The sequence below is a fragment of the Carya illinoinensis genome, chromosome 7 (assembly GCF_018687715.1).
Source record: "Carya illinoinensis cultivar Pawnee chromosome 7, C.illinoinensisPawnee_v1, whole genome shotgun sequence".
In the NCBI taxonomy this organism is placed as follows: Eukaryota; Viridiplantae; Streptophyta; class Magnoliopsida; order Fagales; family Juglandaceae; genus Carya; species Carya illinoinensis.
Genome location: NC_056758.1, coordinates 30,707,802 through 30,721,641, shown reverse-complemented (window position 1 = coordinate 30,721,641; position 13,840 = coordinate 30,707,802). Strand labels below are relative to the sequence as shown.

Here is a 13,840-nt window from a genome sequence, read left to right as displayed (position 1 = left end):
AAAACTGTCAGATAAATATCTATAAATATGAATTGTTCAATAATTATTCTAGCTAATTTCAAAATATTCAATATTTGGATTAAATATTGAATCCTCTATGAGACAGGTGGGACATTACTGTGTATTATAAGCAGCGTTATTATTTCTGTGTATGATCCCTAACCACTAACGTTATTTTTGAGTCTGGTCAGAGTTGCGGTTGATGCAAAATAGCTGTTCCATGATTCTATAGACAGACCTCTGGATTCATGCCAATCGTGTCACTTTGCTTCAAGTGGTTCAAATTATACGAGGTTTTTGGTTTTTTCTTGTGACAGGCAATACCGATTTAAGGTTCCGTTGCTCAACTTAAAATTACCAGCATATTAACGCTAAGAAAATTATGAACTTAAACGAATGCAAGTGTACAGGGCCGTTTGCATTTCCCTTCCGATTTTTCTAATATTGCTTAAAGCTAACGGCTAGAAAATTTAAAATTTAACTATAGAGAACAGCGGTTGGATTTCTCATTCCATGACTTTTCCAGCCGTTGTATACTCTTATAAAATATATATTCCTCCAAAATTGAAAAGTCCCCCCATGTAGAAAGAGAAATACAGCGACTCGAAAGAAGAATCAATAGCCAGAGAGAGAGAGAGAGCGCTACGAAAATGTCAGAGCATGAAATATTATAGACAATGAGAGATGAGCTGAGAGAGTCAGAGACGGAAAGAATTGAGATGATGATACACAGCGGGAACAACGGTTATGGAAACGGGGTGATGACGTCGGCATCGGTAGCGACGACGCCAAGCCCATGACGTTGTCTTCATCCTCGACAAATGCGCAATCTCGGGGGATGAAGACGTACTTTAAGAACCCAGTGGGACGGTACAAGCTCTATTTCTTTTTTATGTTTCTGTTTTGGGATTTCTTGTTCCTCTGCAGCAGTCCAGAGGTGTTTCTGTCTCCCTTTTGAGTTCTAAACCTATCTCTATTCGTAGCATCTGCATTTTGATTTCCTTTGAAGAATACCTTATTGAATAGAAAATGGCGTCTTCTTTGGGAACTAACGTGGGATTTTCGATTCTTGAAGGCAAGGTTCTCTCTCTCTCTCTCTCTCTCAAAGTCACCTACTCGTCTAACAATTTTTGCCTTGCAAGAAACCGGCTCGTGCACAAGCAGAAAGATAAAAGAAGGTGGTATCTCAAAACTAATCTCTTTGAACATTTTTTGGTTTCGCTTAATTCTTGAGTTGCAGTCTCACCGATTTTGTATATTTTTATATATTTTGCAGGAAAAAAAGAGAGACACCGTAGCTGTCAATGGGCAGTGCGAAGAAAAATCCTTGCTGCAACGACATTGGAGGTACCTCCAAAGAGTGTACTGGAGAGACCCAATCCCAAGGAGGTAAGGTGATTAACACTTCATTCCTGTTCATCAGAGTTATTCTGTGATTGGTTAGGGTTTGGTGAAATACTGTTCTGGGAAATAGAATGAAAAATGTGGGTTCGTTTATTTTATTCTTTGCCACTTTTGTTACGTTCTGTTTGATTGGTGAGAAGCGTAGTTAAATAAAACGTCAGAAAGTTTATGGAATTCAAATTTTTCCACTTTTGGTGTCAAAGAAAACAGAATGCTGGCATGACAATGCCTAATGACTGGGAGCTATAATTATATAATAGTAGATTGTAGTACTACACGTCTAATGGTCAATGTTTCAAAGAAAGAGCACGCTTGGAAAGTATGACATGTAGGAGCTCATAGGAACATTTTATATGTGGCTTTTAATTTATATATAAAAAGTGGCTTCATTCATATTGATCACTGTCAATGAGAATGGTAAGTTATGAGCTTGTGGTTTTTATGTTACTAACTAATGATTGTGAATTATTGATCCTCTGTTCATGCAAGAATCTGAACCCATAGTTTGGGAGTACTATAGAAAAGAAATTGGGTCTCGCTTGGTCGATATGTACAAAGAGGCTTGTGACAGTATGTTTTCTAACTCACCGGTGAATGCACCCACCATGTATCTCAGTTTTATGGGGCTACTTTCTGTTATTAGAGTTGCATGATCCTTAAAGAGTTCCTGTACAATGAAGGTGTACCACATATTGATTTCTGCTTGTAGTATAACTATTTGCATGTCTCTGCGAGAAAAAAAAAAAAAAAAAAAAAAAAACCCCTTGTAATTGGAGCTCAAATTGGCTGTAAAAACAGCTTATGCTTGTTAATAGATAGGATATGTTAGGGAATATGTACGAGGCCGCTTTTTTTCATTCACCAAGCAAGTTCGTTATTATGCTGATTATTGCTTCCAGACTAGTAGAGAAACCTTCTTGAACTCAATTAAAATCTAGATTAGTGAGATTGATTACTAGTGTTGGTTCCCGCACTTATTGTGATGAGTAAACGATTAGCTACATCAAACTCCGAAGGGACACTTATAGGTTTACCATGAGGCAAGTTCTTGAGAGATTTTCTTTTTGATCAATAAATAAGAATATTATTGATGAGAGATATAGGCATAACCTAAATACACAGGACTTTCTTGAGAGATTTTATGAAGCTGGAGTATGTTTAGCTGTGAACATATAGGCAGCAGGAATTGATTTGTAATCGAATCTATTGGTCTCAAATACCAGATACTAAATGATTTGTCCCGCTAGGTACTGTCTTACTTCATGTCTATTTGAAATTGCCTTTTAGTGAAAATAGTTCACTTTTCTTGAGTTTTTATTAATCCATGTTCCGATTTCCAATTGTTTCAAATTTACTTAATGACGAATAGTGTTCCAAGTTTGTAGGCATAGAGTTCCCCAGGTACGTAGCCACAGTAACTCCTCAAAACGAGCCTAAATCTGATGCACTGGTGAGAACTTACGCAAGATCTAATTGCTTGACACCCTCTCCCTCTCTCTATGGTTTTGAATGCTTCAAACTTTAAGAAGTATTGTCAATAAGATTTTAAGTTTTGAATGTTGTAGACATCAAGAAATATTTTCTTTGAGATTTTAGATCCTGCAGACTTTAATAATGAGTTGGGTGAAATTTAAGGATCTAGATTTTCCAGGCCTTAAGCTAAGATTATTTTCATGTTTAAGGTTATATACTTTGCAGATTTTTGTGCAATGGATTATTATCGAATTTGAGATTCTAGCTTCAACGGATTTTAAGAACTGGTTATTTTCATATTTAAGGTTATTAATTGTAGTTGAGAATGAAATAGAGAATTTGAGAGTATAAGTCATGGTGAATGAATTGGGAGACAAGAAGTCGGGTTGCTATAAAAGTGTGGTAAGAGTCATCCTGATAGGTATTGAAATGTATTAGACTCCTAGTTTTAGATATTTTGGCAAAGTCGTCAGAGTGTGCAACGGAAGCGTGATTTTGGTTATATAAGGGTTTGCGAGTAAACTTTGTGAAGGTTTGGGAATTGGTGACTTGAGAGTTGAGATCACTTAGGACTTAACTTTAAAGAATTTTATTGTATTGGAGGTTAAGACTTTATGCTGAGAGTTATTTTTACAATTATCTTTGAGGCTTAAAAAAAAATAAGGGGAAATATTATTAGGCTTGTAAAAGTTTATATTATTATGCCTGAACTGGATTTCGAGGTATCTGAAGATCAACACTAGGCGCATGAATGTGTATGCTAAGAGGATTAGTAGGTATTTAAGTTATGGGGGCGAGAGATATTGGAAAGTTAGGATGTTTAAATATTAAGTTTGACATAATAGTTGGAAGTTTAAAATAGGCATGGATTATGAGGGATAAGTATTTTAGGCTTTACTTTAGATGTAACAAATTTCGAGCCCGAAATGTTTAAAAGGGGGGAGGATGTAACACCTGGGTCTAGCACCAAGGTAGCATTCTAACTTTTTTGCGTTTATACGTATGAAAAGCCTACTTGAGATTAATGATAGGCTATAGGTTTAAAATTTTATTTTGTGGGATGTGTATTTTGATTGGGCTTGATAATTAGGTTAAATATTTTTGGGTTGAAAAATTTATGGGACAAGCTAGATTATTTTTATAGTCAATTTCAGAATCCACACCCATGCACATCTCCATGTCATGCACATTTCTTCCTTGTCTATTTCTCCTCTAGGGTTTCAATTTCTATATTTATACACACGCTCGATAAACAAAGTTACAAAACCCATTTATCCCATGTATTCACTGCATGCACGACTCCATCACTTCTAATCCCACCCACTGCATGCACGCCTCTTCCTTCCTTGTCTAGGGTTTTATCAGTTTTTCCTATATATTTATATATATATATTCATTACACAGTATTGTACACATACCTCGTAAGCCATCCTCAACATAAAAACTAAGGCTACCGCTCCGTGTTCCTCCTGCTTTCAGCGCATTGTCGCTTCAACACAGACAACGTAAACGAACCCAGCCAAAGCCAAGCCCTTCACGTATGTCTAGCTCCTGGCTCCTCCGCACGCAACCACCTCTCTTGGTGGGCTTGAGATTTTTTTCACTTTGCTGCTAGGCACTACCACGAACGAGATCTCCCTACCATTGGTGTAAAACTGTGTCCTCTGTTTGGATTGGTACCAACTTTTCTGTTTCCGGTGCATCCTTCCAAAGTGGCTTTCTGTGTGGTATTTCCTATGTGCACACTCAGGGCTTCGAAAATGAATAAGGGGAAGATTTCACATTCTGTTTCTGCTTGGTTGGCCGCTGGGGTTTGTATAACTCTACCACGGGGGTTAACATGGAATTCTTTTTCAGATGTGATATTTCAATTATGCTATGCCAAAGGAATTTTAAATAAGAATATTATAGTTTCTTTCACTCTGATATTGTTGATAACATGTTCTGATTTTGCGTTCTAAAAATTATAAATATTCTATTCTGCATTCTGAACTCTGTACATGCTCATGTTTACATATTAGTATAGTTTCTTTGCCTATTGACTTGTTGATAACTCACCCGTGTATCTCCATAATGTTTTTCAGACAGTTTGTATGCCTCAACTGGGAGTGATGAATAAGAAGTGTTAACAAGATTTGATGATCGTAGATGAATAAGTACCAAAGGGTACAAAGTATTTATTAGAGAGTTATATTAGTAGATTTATTATTTTACCTTATTTTGGTGTTTTTAGTTATGGATATGTCCGAGTTTGTGGAGATTTTAGTTTATTTTATTGAAGTATTTCTATGGTGGTCTGCTGGAAGAATATTTATATTTGGTTGGAATAAATGAATTGATAATTTATTTGAAATTTGGAGTATATAATTATGTTATGGGAGATGACTTTAGGTTACAACAGCTAACTCTCCGGACCTCCGAGACCAAGGCGTTACAGTTCGTATCAGAGCCAGGTTTGAGATTCTGCAGACTTTATGGATTGAGGTTTTCGGACTTTGAGATTTTAGATTCGATTGATTTATGCTATAGGCTGTAGGACATGACTTGGATATGATTTAATGTTTAGATTTTGAAGTTGGCATATGTTTGACCGAAAGCCAGGTTTGAGGTTCTGCAGACTATAACATATGAGGTTTTAGATATCTGTGAGTTTAGGAAGTAACTTCAGATTTTAGGTGAAGAAATTTGAAGACTGAGAGATGATTATATGGATATTTAAGGTTTGAGATTCTGCAGACTTTATTAGTTGAGTTTTGGAAATCTGTGGTTTAGGGATTGAGCATACTTTAAATATGATTTTGATGGAATCTGAGGTCTAAATTTTTGTAGATTTTAAGAAATGACTTTTGAAGTTGACATAAGTTTGGCTGAAAGCCAGGTTTGAGGTTATGCAGACTATAACAAATGAAGTTTTGGATATCTGTGGATTTAGGAAGTAAGTTCAAATTTGAGGTGTAGAAATTTGAAGATGATTGTATGGATATTTAAGGTTTGAGAGCCTCCAGACCTTATTGGTTGAGTTTTGGAAATATGAGGTTTAGGGATTTTGCATACTTTAAAGATGATTTTGATGTGATCTGAGGTCTTAAATATTTGTAGATTGAGATTTATGGTTTTGAATGCTGCAAATTTTAAGAAGTATTGTCGATAAGATTTTAAGGTTTGAATGTTGTAGACATCAAGAAATATTTTCTTCGAGATTTTAAATCATGCAGAATTTAATAATGAGTTGGGTAAAATATTTAAGGCTCTAGATTTTCCAGGCCTTAAACCTAAGATTATTTTCATATTTAAGGTTATAGACTTTGCAGATTTTTGGGCAATAGATTATTATCGAATTTGAGATTCTAGCTTCAATGGATCTTAAGAAATGATTATTTTCATATTTAAGGTTATTAATTGCAGTCGAGAATGAAATAGAGAATGTGAGAGTATAAGTCAGGGTGAATGAATTTGGGAGACAAGAAGTCGGGTTGCTATCAAAGTGTGGTAAGAGTCATCCTCGTAGATATTGAAGTGTATTAGACTCCTAGTTTTAAATATTTTGGCAAAGTTGTCAAAGTGCACAACGGAAGCATGATTTTGGTTATATAAGAGTTTGCGAGTAAACTTTGTGAAGGTTCGGAAATTGATGACTTGAGAGTTGAGATCACTTAGGACTTAACTTTTAAGAATTTTATTGTATTGGAGGTTAAGACTATCTTTAAGTAATGTGGGCGAGAGATATTGGAAAGTTAGGATTTTTAAATTTTAAGTTTGACATAATAGTTGAGGTTTAAAATACATGGATGAAATCATAAGGGATAAGTATTTTAGGCTTTACTTTAGATGCAATAGATTTCGAGGACGAAAGTTTTTAAGGGGGGAAGATGTAACACCCAGGCCTAGCACCAAGGCCGCATTCTAACATTTTTGGGTTTATACGTATGAAAAGCCTACTTGACATTAATGATAGGCTATATAGGTTTAAAATTTTATTTTTTGGGATGTGTATTTTGATTGGGCTTGATAATTAGGTGAAATATTTTTGGGTGGAAAAATTTATGGAACAAGTTAGATTATTTTTAGAGTCAATTTTAGAATCCACACCCATGCAGATCTCCATGTCATGCATAGTTCTTCCTTGCCTATTTCTCCTCTAGGGTTTCGGTTTCTATTTTATACACACACTCGATACACAAAGTTACAAAACCCAATGATCCCATGGATTCACTGCATGCACAGTCCATCACTTTTGATCCCACTGCATGCACGCCTCTTCCTTCCTTGTCTTGGGTTTTATCAGTTATTCCTATATATATATTCATTACACTGTCGGGCACACATACCCCGTAAGCCATTCTCAACATAAAAAGGGCTTCCGCTTCGTGTTCCTTCTGCGTTCAACGCACTGCCGTTGCTGCCGCTTCAACACAGCCACTGCAAATGACCCTCACCAAAGCCAAGCCCTTCACGTATGTCTAGCTCCTAGCTCCTCCGCACGCAACCACCTATCTTGGTGAGCTTGAGATTTTTTCCCCTTGGCGCTAGGCATTGCCACAAACGAGACCTCCCTACCATGAGTGTAAAACTGTGGCATCTGTTTGGGTTAGTACTAACTTTTCTATTTCCGGTGCACCCCCTTTAGAAGTCAAAGTGGTTTTCTGCGTGATCTTTCCTATGTGCACACTCGGGACTCCGAGAATGAATAAGGGGAAGAGTTCATATTCTTTTTCTGCTCAATTGGCCACCAGAGTTTGCGCAATCCTACCATGGTGGTTAAACATGGAATTCTATTTCTGATGTGATATTTCAGTTATGCCATGCCAAATAGATTTTAAATAAGAATATTTTTGAACTTTTGCTCTGATATTGTTGATAACATGTTTTGATTTTGCATTTTGAACTCTATACATGCTTATGTTTTCATACTATTATAGTTCTTTGCTTACTGACTCATTAATAACTCACCCCTTATCTCCATAACGTTTTTCAGAAAATTTGTATGCCTCAACTGGGAGTGATGAATAGGAAGTGTTAACAAGATTTGATGATCGTAGATGAATAAGTATCAAAGGGTACAAAGTATTTATTAGAGAGTTCTATTAGTAGATGAATAAGTATCAACGGCAACTCTGCTTTTTGAGTAATCTTGACTCCATTTTGGACGAGTTAGGAAAGTTAATTATATGGAACAAAAAAATCTATAATTAGTTGAGGTTATTTTGCCAATTTGTTTTATTAATTGCTTTTGGAATTTAGAGGTGATGTTCTGAAAAAATACCCATTAGCACACTGTCAATTATTTTTTTAATAAATATATTTGCTCTAAATTTAGTCTAGGTTGATTTATAACATGTCCCAATGTGGTACTTTTGCATCTTTCTATCAGTTTACACAGCAGAAGCTCCCAGGTTGTAAACCAGTACAAACACCAGCTTGGGTAACTTCTCAAATACTACTATTTACTTCTGACTTTCATAATCTATTATTTGTCCTAATTTGTGTACTTGTGGTGCTGAGAATCTCTCATGCAGGTCATTTATATATTTCTATTGACCTTGTTACTCTTCATTCCTATCGACCTTGTTACGTACTCTTCATGCTTCCCAAAGTGCATGCGTTCTTTGTAGTTACTTTTAAACTTATCATGTTGCTGCCTGCATGCTTCTTTGTACCTTCACAAGTGCAATGATTATTTATTTGAAGTTTTGGACATATATGATGTTCAATGCATACCAGAAGCATTTAGACAGCTCAATCCCAAAAACTGTTCTCGCTTCTTAAAGGTGTTTTATTTTATTTTTAAAATTTTCTATTTGCCACATCTCATGAAAATTAGTAATTAGTTAATCTATGAGTTTCATAAAGCTTTTGAGGATTTCATCATCCGAACTTTGTCAATACTGCTTCTTTAATATTTGCAAACATTTCTCCTCAATATTCAGCCATCATAGAGTTAGCAGACTTCAAAGTACGGACATAGATATCTTGAAAATCCCAACCATTTTGCAAATGAAAACATTGATGCTATAATTGAGTTGTCTAGATTGTTCACTTGGGATAGTTTGTTCGCTAAAGAAGGAAAAGAAAAAGACAAAAAAAAAGACTTTGGTACCACTGAAATTGGTGGTGTAATGTGCTTCCAGTGGTCCAAGAAATTAAATTACATTGTCTAATTGGAGTGAGTGGAAGATCTGGGAGATGGACTTCTATAATTCAGCAAATCTGGGAAGATAGATTTCTTGAAGAGGAAATTTCTGACTCGCTATTAGTCTAGATTCAGTACCTCTTGAAGTCAATTCGATTTTATTGCTATTTTTCTTCTCTCTCTCTCTCTTTGGTTCTTTTTAGACATGGCCTCATGTTTCCACTCATACTAATTTTTATTGCATATTGCACTGAAAAAGTAGTTATTGAAGAAATAGGTGTCGATATGGCCGAGAGCTTCGTGGCAGAAAAGAGACGTGAACTAATAGAGGTTGTTTCTGAGGTTGATGATCAACTTGCTGAGGCATTTCTAAATGATGGGCCCGTATCGCCTACTGAACTTGAGGTTTGTCCGTATGCTTTATAATATCGATGTAAAACCTGTCTACATGTGCTTTTGGAAACTTTGGGTTTGAAGAATTTGTGAACCTAGGGTCTAGAATTTTAGAAGAGTGGTTTAAGGTTTGTAGATTGAATTATGGCAGAGATGGAATTTTGATGGATAAAAGACTAGGTTAAAATAACACCAAGACTTTTAGAAACCCTAGAATACTTATTTCATGACCTTTAAATCCATACAGTCCTTGCCAATTACACATGTCAATTCTGAAATCACTTTAAAGGAAACAATTTGACCCTCATTTCATGGCCTTCTTAGATTTGTTTTATGGAACAATAATTCCATTTGCAATCTTTGCTGGAAATAGGCCATAGAGTAAGTCTATAGCTGACTAAGATTATCACAAATGACTTATTAGTTTATCAACATTCTTCGTTATGAAAAAAAAAAAAAAAAATTAAAAAAAAAATCACATCACCTTCAAATAAATAGTTGATGGAAAGTCAGCTCCTTGTGTGGACTTAACTATGATCTGTCAAGACTCTTTAACTTGCACTGATACCTTGTTTGGAAGCTCTATTTTGTTATTCAATCAATTATGCTCATTTTGAACTTTTCCTATTTCTTGTAGTAAAAACATAATTGAAGATGAACTGATAACTGCGACATAATACATGGAAATCTCTACCTGCAGTGTACTGAAAGGAAGTAATCTTCTATGTTCTAAGCTTTTACAGTTTTAATACCAACGTCTTTATGTTCTATGTAATGAACACATTTTTTAATTAATTTGTGCTATTACCTGTTCTACAGTGAACTTTTATATTTAGGTAATTTTTTTTCTCCTTTCAATTAGGCAAATGTGCGTTGTACGTTGAGCCATTGGAATCAATAATTGCATCCAGTCTATGAAAGCTGTAGTTAGGAGGAAGCTCTATTTAGTGGAATTTATTCCATACTTATTCCAACCAAGTATGAAGAGACTGGGGCAACATAGGACTTACTATGATTTGGGTTCGTATTATATCTTCTTGTTTCTTCATTTCCTTTACTGGGCAACATAGGACTTACTATGATTTGGGTTCGTATTATATCTTCTTGTTTCTTCATTTCCTTTACTGTTTTTTCTTTGATTGTTTATTATTATTATGCGTTGAAAATGGTTGGTCAGGAACAAACCCGTGAAGGTTTTTTGTTGGAGCAATAGAGGCATGGATTTATTTGTTCTACTATGCTGGAATAATTTCCAATATTGGTACCAAACAGCGCGTTCCTTTTCTTAGTCAAACCTTCTGGTAACTTAAATCAGTAATACACACCAGTCAAAATATGATGGTACATAAAATAGAAAAACAAAGATAAATTCAACACCACAAATCCACAACCATGAACAATATTCAAAATAACAAAAATCACTACCATGGATCCATGGCATCTCCACCACCAACAATACTCAAAATCAATGCATACCATTATAGCCACACCACCACCACAATAAAAAATATTCATAGCTTCAAAATCAACAACACCACCATAAATAATATTTAAAACTACAAATATCCATAAAAACTCCACTAACCACATACAACAAATCCAACACCACTTGCTCAGCATAAGCTACAAATCTATTAAAAATTATTCTCTCGTTATGTTTCTAATGTGACAATGTCTTAATTGACATCAACTTCGCATAATGTTGCTACCTCCACTTGGATGATACAAATGAGGATTAGCATTATCTAGTAGAGTTAGTTTTTTAATATTCCTACAATTTCAGTATTCATTGAATTAGAGGTTGCAATATAATTCTTATGGAGCAGGCTATGGATTAAGTGGGTTCCCACCATTGAAAAAAACAACTTATAGTGATTATTGCCAAAAGTATGAAACTTTCTCGTTGAAGATCTTTCGGTGCAATTAAGGTATGTTATTTTTTATTACGCCATGATTTAATAATATTCTTATATTGTGTCATATAGACTATGTTAGTTGTCTTCCTATTCTTTCCTTTTTCACTCAACTATTATGATGACTCTCACTTAAGCCTAGGTATTTATTTTGGAGTAAGCAGTTTGCATTATCACTCATGCAGAATATAATACTATGATTGAGGTGAGTTCATCTATAACCTTATATATAATATGATACATATATTTAAATAGAAACAGTTGAGTCATTTAATACTTTTGATTCACGTGCTATCCTCCCCCTTTTTTTAATAGAACATATTTATCATTGATTATTTTTCCAATTTCTATTTCTCCCATTCTCACCCCTGCTCACTTCTTAACCTTCTACTTGTCTCTTCATCCTTTACACTCGTTCTTCTTCTTCCTCTTCTTCCATTTTTCTTTCAACTTCTACTTCTCCTCTATTTGTGTTGAAAGGGAGAAACAATCCTGATGAAGGTCTTTTGTTGATGCAATAGAGGTAAGAATTTATTTATTCGACTATGCTTTAATAATATTCTATTATTGGTATAAAAAACGTGTTTTTTTTGGTCAAATCTTTTGATAACTCAAATTAGCGATGCACACTAGTCAAAATATGATATCAAAATAGAAAACAAAATAAAGATACCAACACCACAAATTCAAACCATGAATAATATTCATAACAAAAAAATCCACTACCATGAATCCATAGCATCCCCACCACCCAAACAATACTCAAAATCAAACTATACCACTATTGCCACACCACCACCACAACAAATAATATTAATAGCTTCAAAATCAATACCAAAACTACAAATAATATTTAAATAACTTCACTAAAGAAGTACAATGAATTCAACACCACGTACTCAACATAACCTACAAATGTATTGAAAACTTATTCTCTCGTTATTTTTTTTAATGTGACAATGTTTTATTTGACGTTGAATTCACATAATGTTGACTACACTTGGATGACACAAATGAAGAGTAGCATAGTCTAGTAGAGTTAATGTTTTATAATATTCATACAATTTGAGTATTCAATGAATTAGAGGTTGTAATGTAATTATTATGGAACATGTTATGTATTTAGTGGGTTCTCCACCGTCAAGAAAAATACTTTGCGTGCATATTGCATGATCTTTCAGTGCAATCAAGGTGTGAGATTGTTTATTATGCCATGATTTATAATATAAGAATATTGGCAAGTTGTTTTTTTTTTTTTTTTTTTTTTTTAAATAGACTTAATTTCATTCATTGAAACTGAAGTTACATCTGTGACTAATCAATACAGGAAAATCCAGATTATCAGCCAAACTACTCAACTGTTAGGGACTCCCCTCCTAACAAATTTCTTTGTGACAAACATTGTCTAAACTTCTATATCTTCTCTCCTGACAGCAGTCAAAAGAGAAAGTGTTCTGTTAAAACAGAGTTAAATCGACATTTTTTTTTCAAAGAAGAGAGGTATACCCACGCTCCATCCTCTCAAGGAGGAGGAGTACAACCACACTCTCCTCCCAAGGAGGAAGAGTACTATCACCTACCTTCCTCCAAAAGAGAAGTAGGACAAACACCTACCTTCTTCCAAAAGAGGAGTGGGACACTAGCCTATTTTTTTTTTTTTTTTTTTTTTTTTTTTTTATGAAAGCTAAAACAAACCAACAATTGCAAATACAGAAAAAAAAAAAAAAAAAACTAGAATGGGCTGTAAAAACAAATGGGCCCAGCCTAAGCCAAAGGCCTAGCTTGTGTGCACGTGGGGGCCCAACCCGGTAGGGTTCCATCTCCTCCATCTGCCGCCACCACCCATCTTCATTACTTTTTTTCCTTTGCATCTTCTCCCACAGAGTTCCCCTCCACCATTGCACAAGTACGGGCCTCCTCACAAAGTTCATTGAAGATTCACCCCGGCCCTCGCCCTCATGCCTCCGTCTCGAGCTGCACAGGAAATCATCTAAAATATTACAATGTAAATCTATTAACCACCGTACAAAGCACTGCTCTCATCATATTAGGCTTTTAGGTCAGCCCACGCTGCATCCTCCACGCCGCACCCTAAGGTTTTTCTGCTCAATCGCACCCTGGTGTTCTGGTTAGCCCTCGCTTCCGCACCACTCATGTACCTCCCCCACATTCTTGCAGCACCAAAAGCCACTCCAGCGGCCAAACCAACCACCACGGGAGCAACCCTCTGCCCTACAAAGCCAGCCCACGCCACCCCTGTTTTAAGATCCGAAAAACAAAGCAATTGTTAACCATCTACCGTCTAGTCCTTGCTCCCTTCAAAAGAGAGCAAAACTCCGGAATGGGTTGCACGTTCGCAAGAACCACCGCCCGACCACTCACCACAAAAGACCAAAGGCCAATCATCCAACCACCAAGTCCTCTTTGCCACACGTCACCATTTACGACTGGAGAGAGGGGTTTTGGGGTGAACTGAGGGCTTGGCCTTGGCGCATGAGTCATGACGATACAGCTCCACCTTCAGACC

General features: G+C 35.7%; 1 long non-coding RNA gene across 7 annotated transcripts; it reads left to right on the top strand.

The window, feature by feature from the left end:
- Positions 1-12,499, top strand: LOC122314939. Of its 7 annotated transcripts, none has more exons than XR_006243909.1 (6): positions 97-870; positions 1,076-1,178; positions 1,277-1,394; positions 8,249-8,299; positions 9,270-9,412; positions 10,038-10,245. It is a non-coding gene; the product is annotated as an uncharacterized LOC122314939 (long non-coding RNA). The 7 variants fall into 7 exon arrangements; XR_006243911.1 differs by having other exon boundaries at positions 98-870; positions 1,277-1,389; XR_006243910.1 differs by adding an exon at positions 10,263-12,499 and having other exon boundaries at positions 1-870; positions 1,277-9,412; positions 10,038-10,114.
- Positions 12,500-13,840: the final 1,341 nt, after the last annotated feature.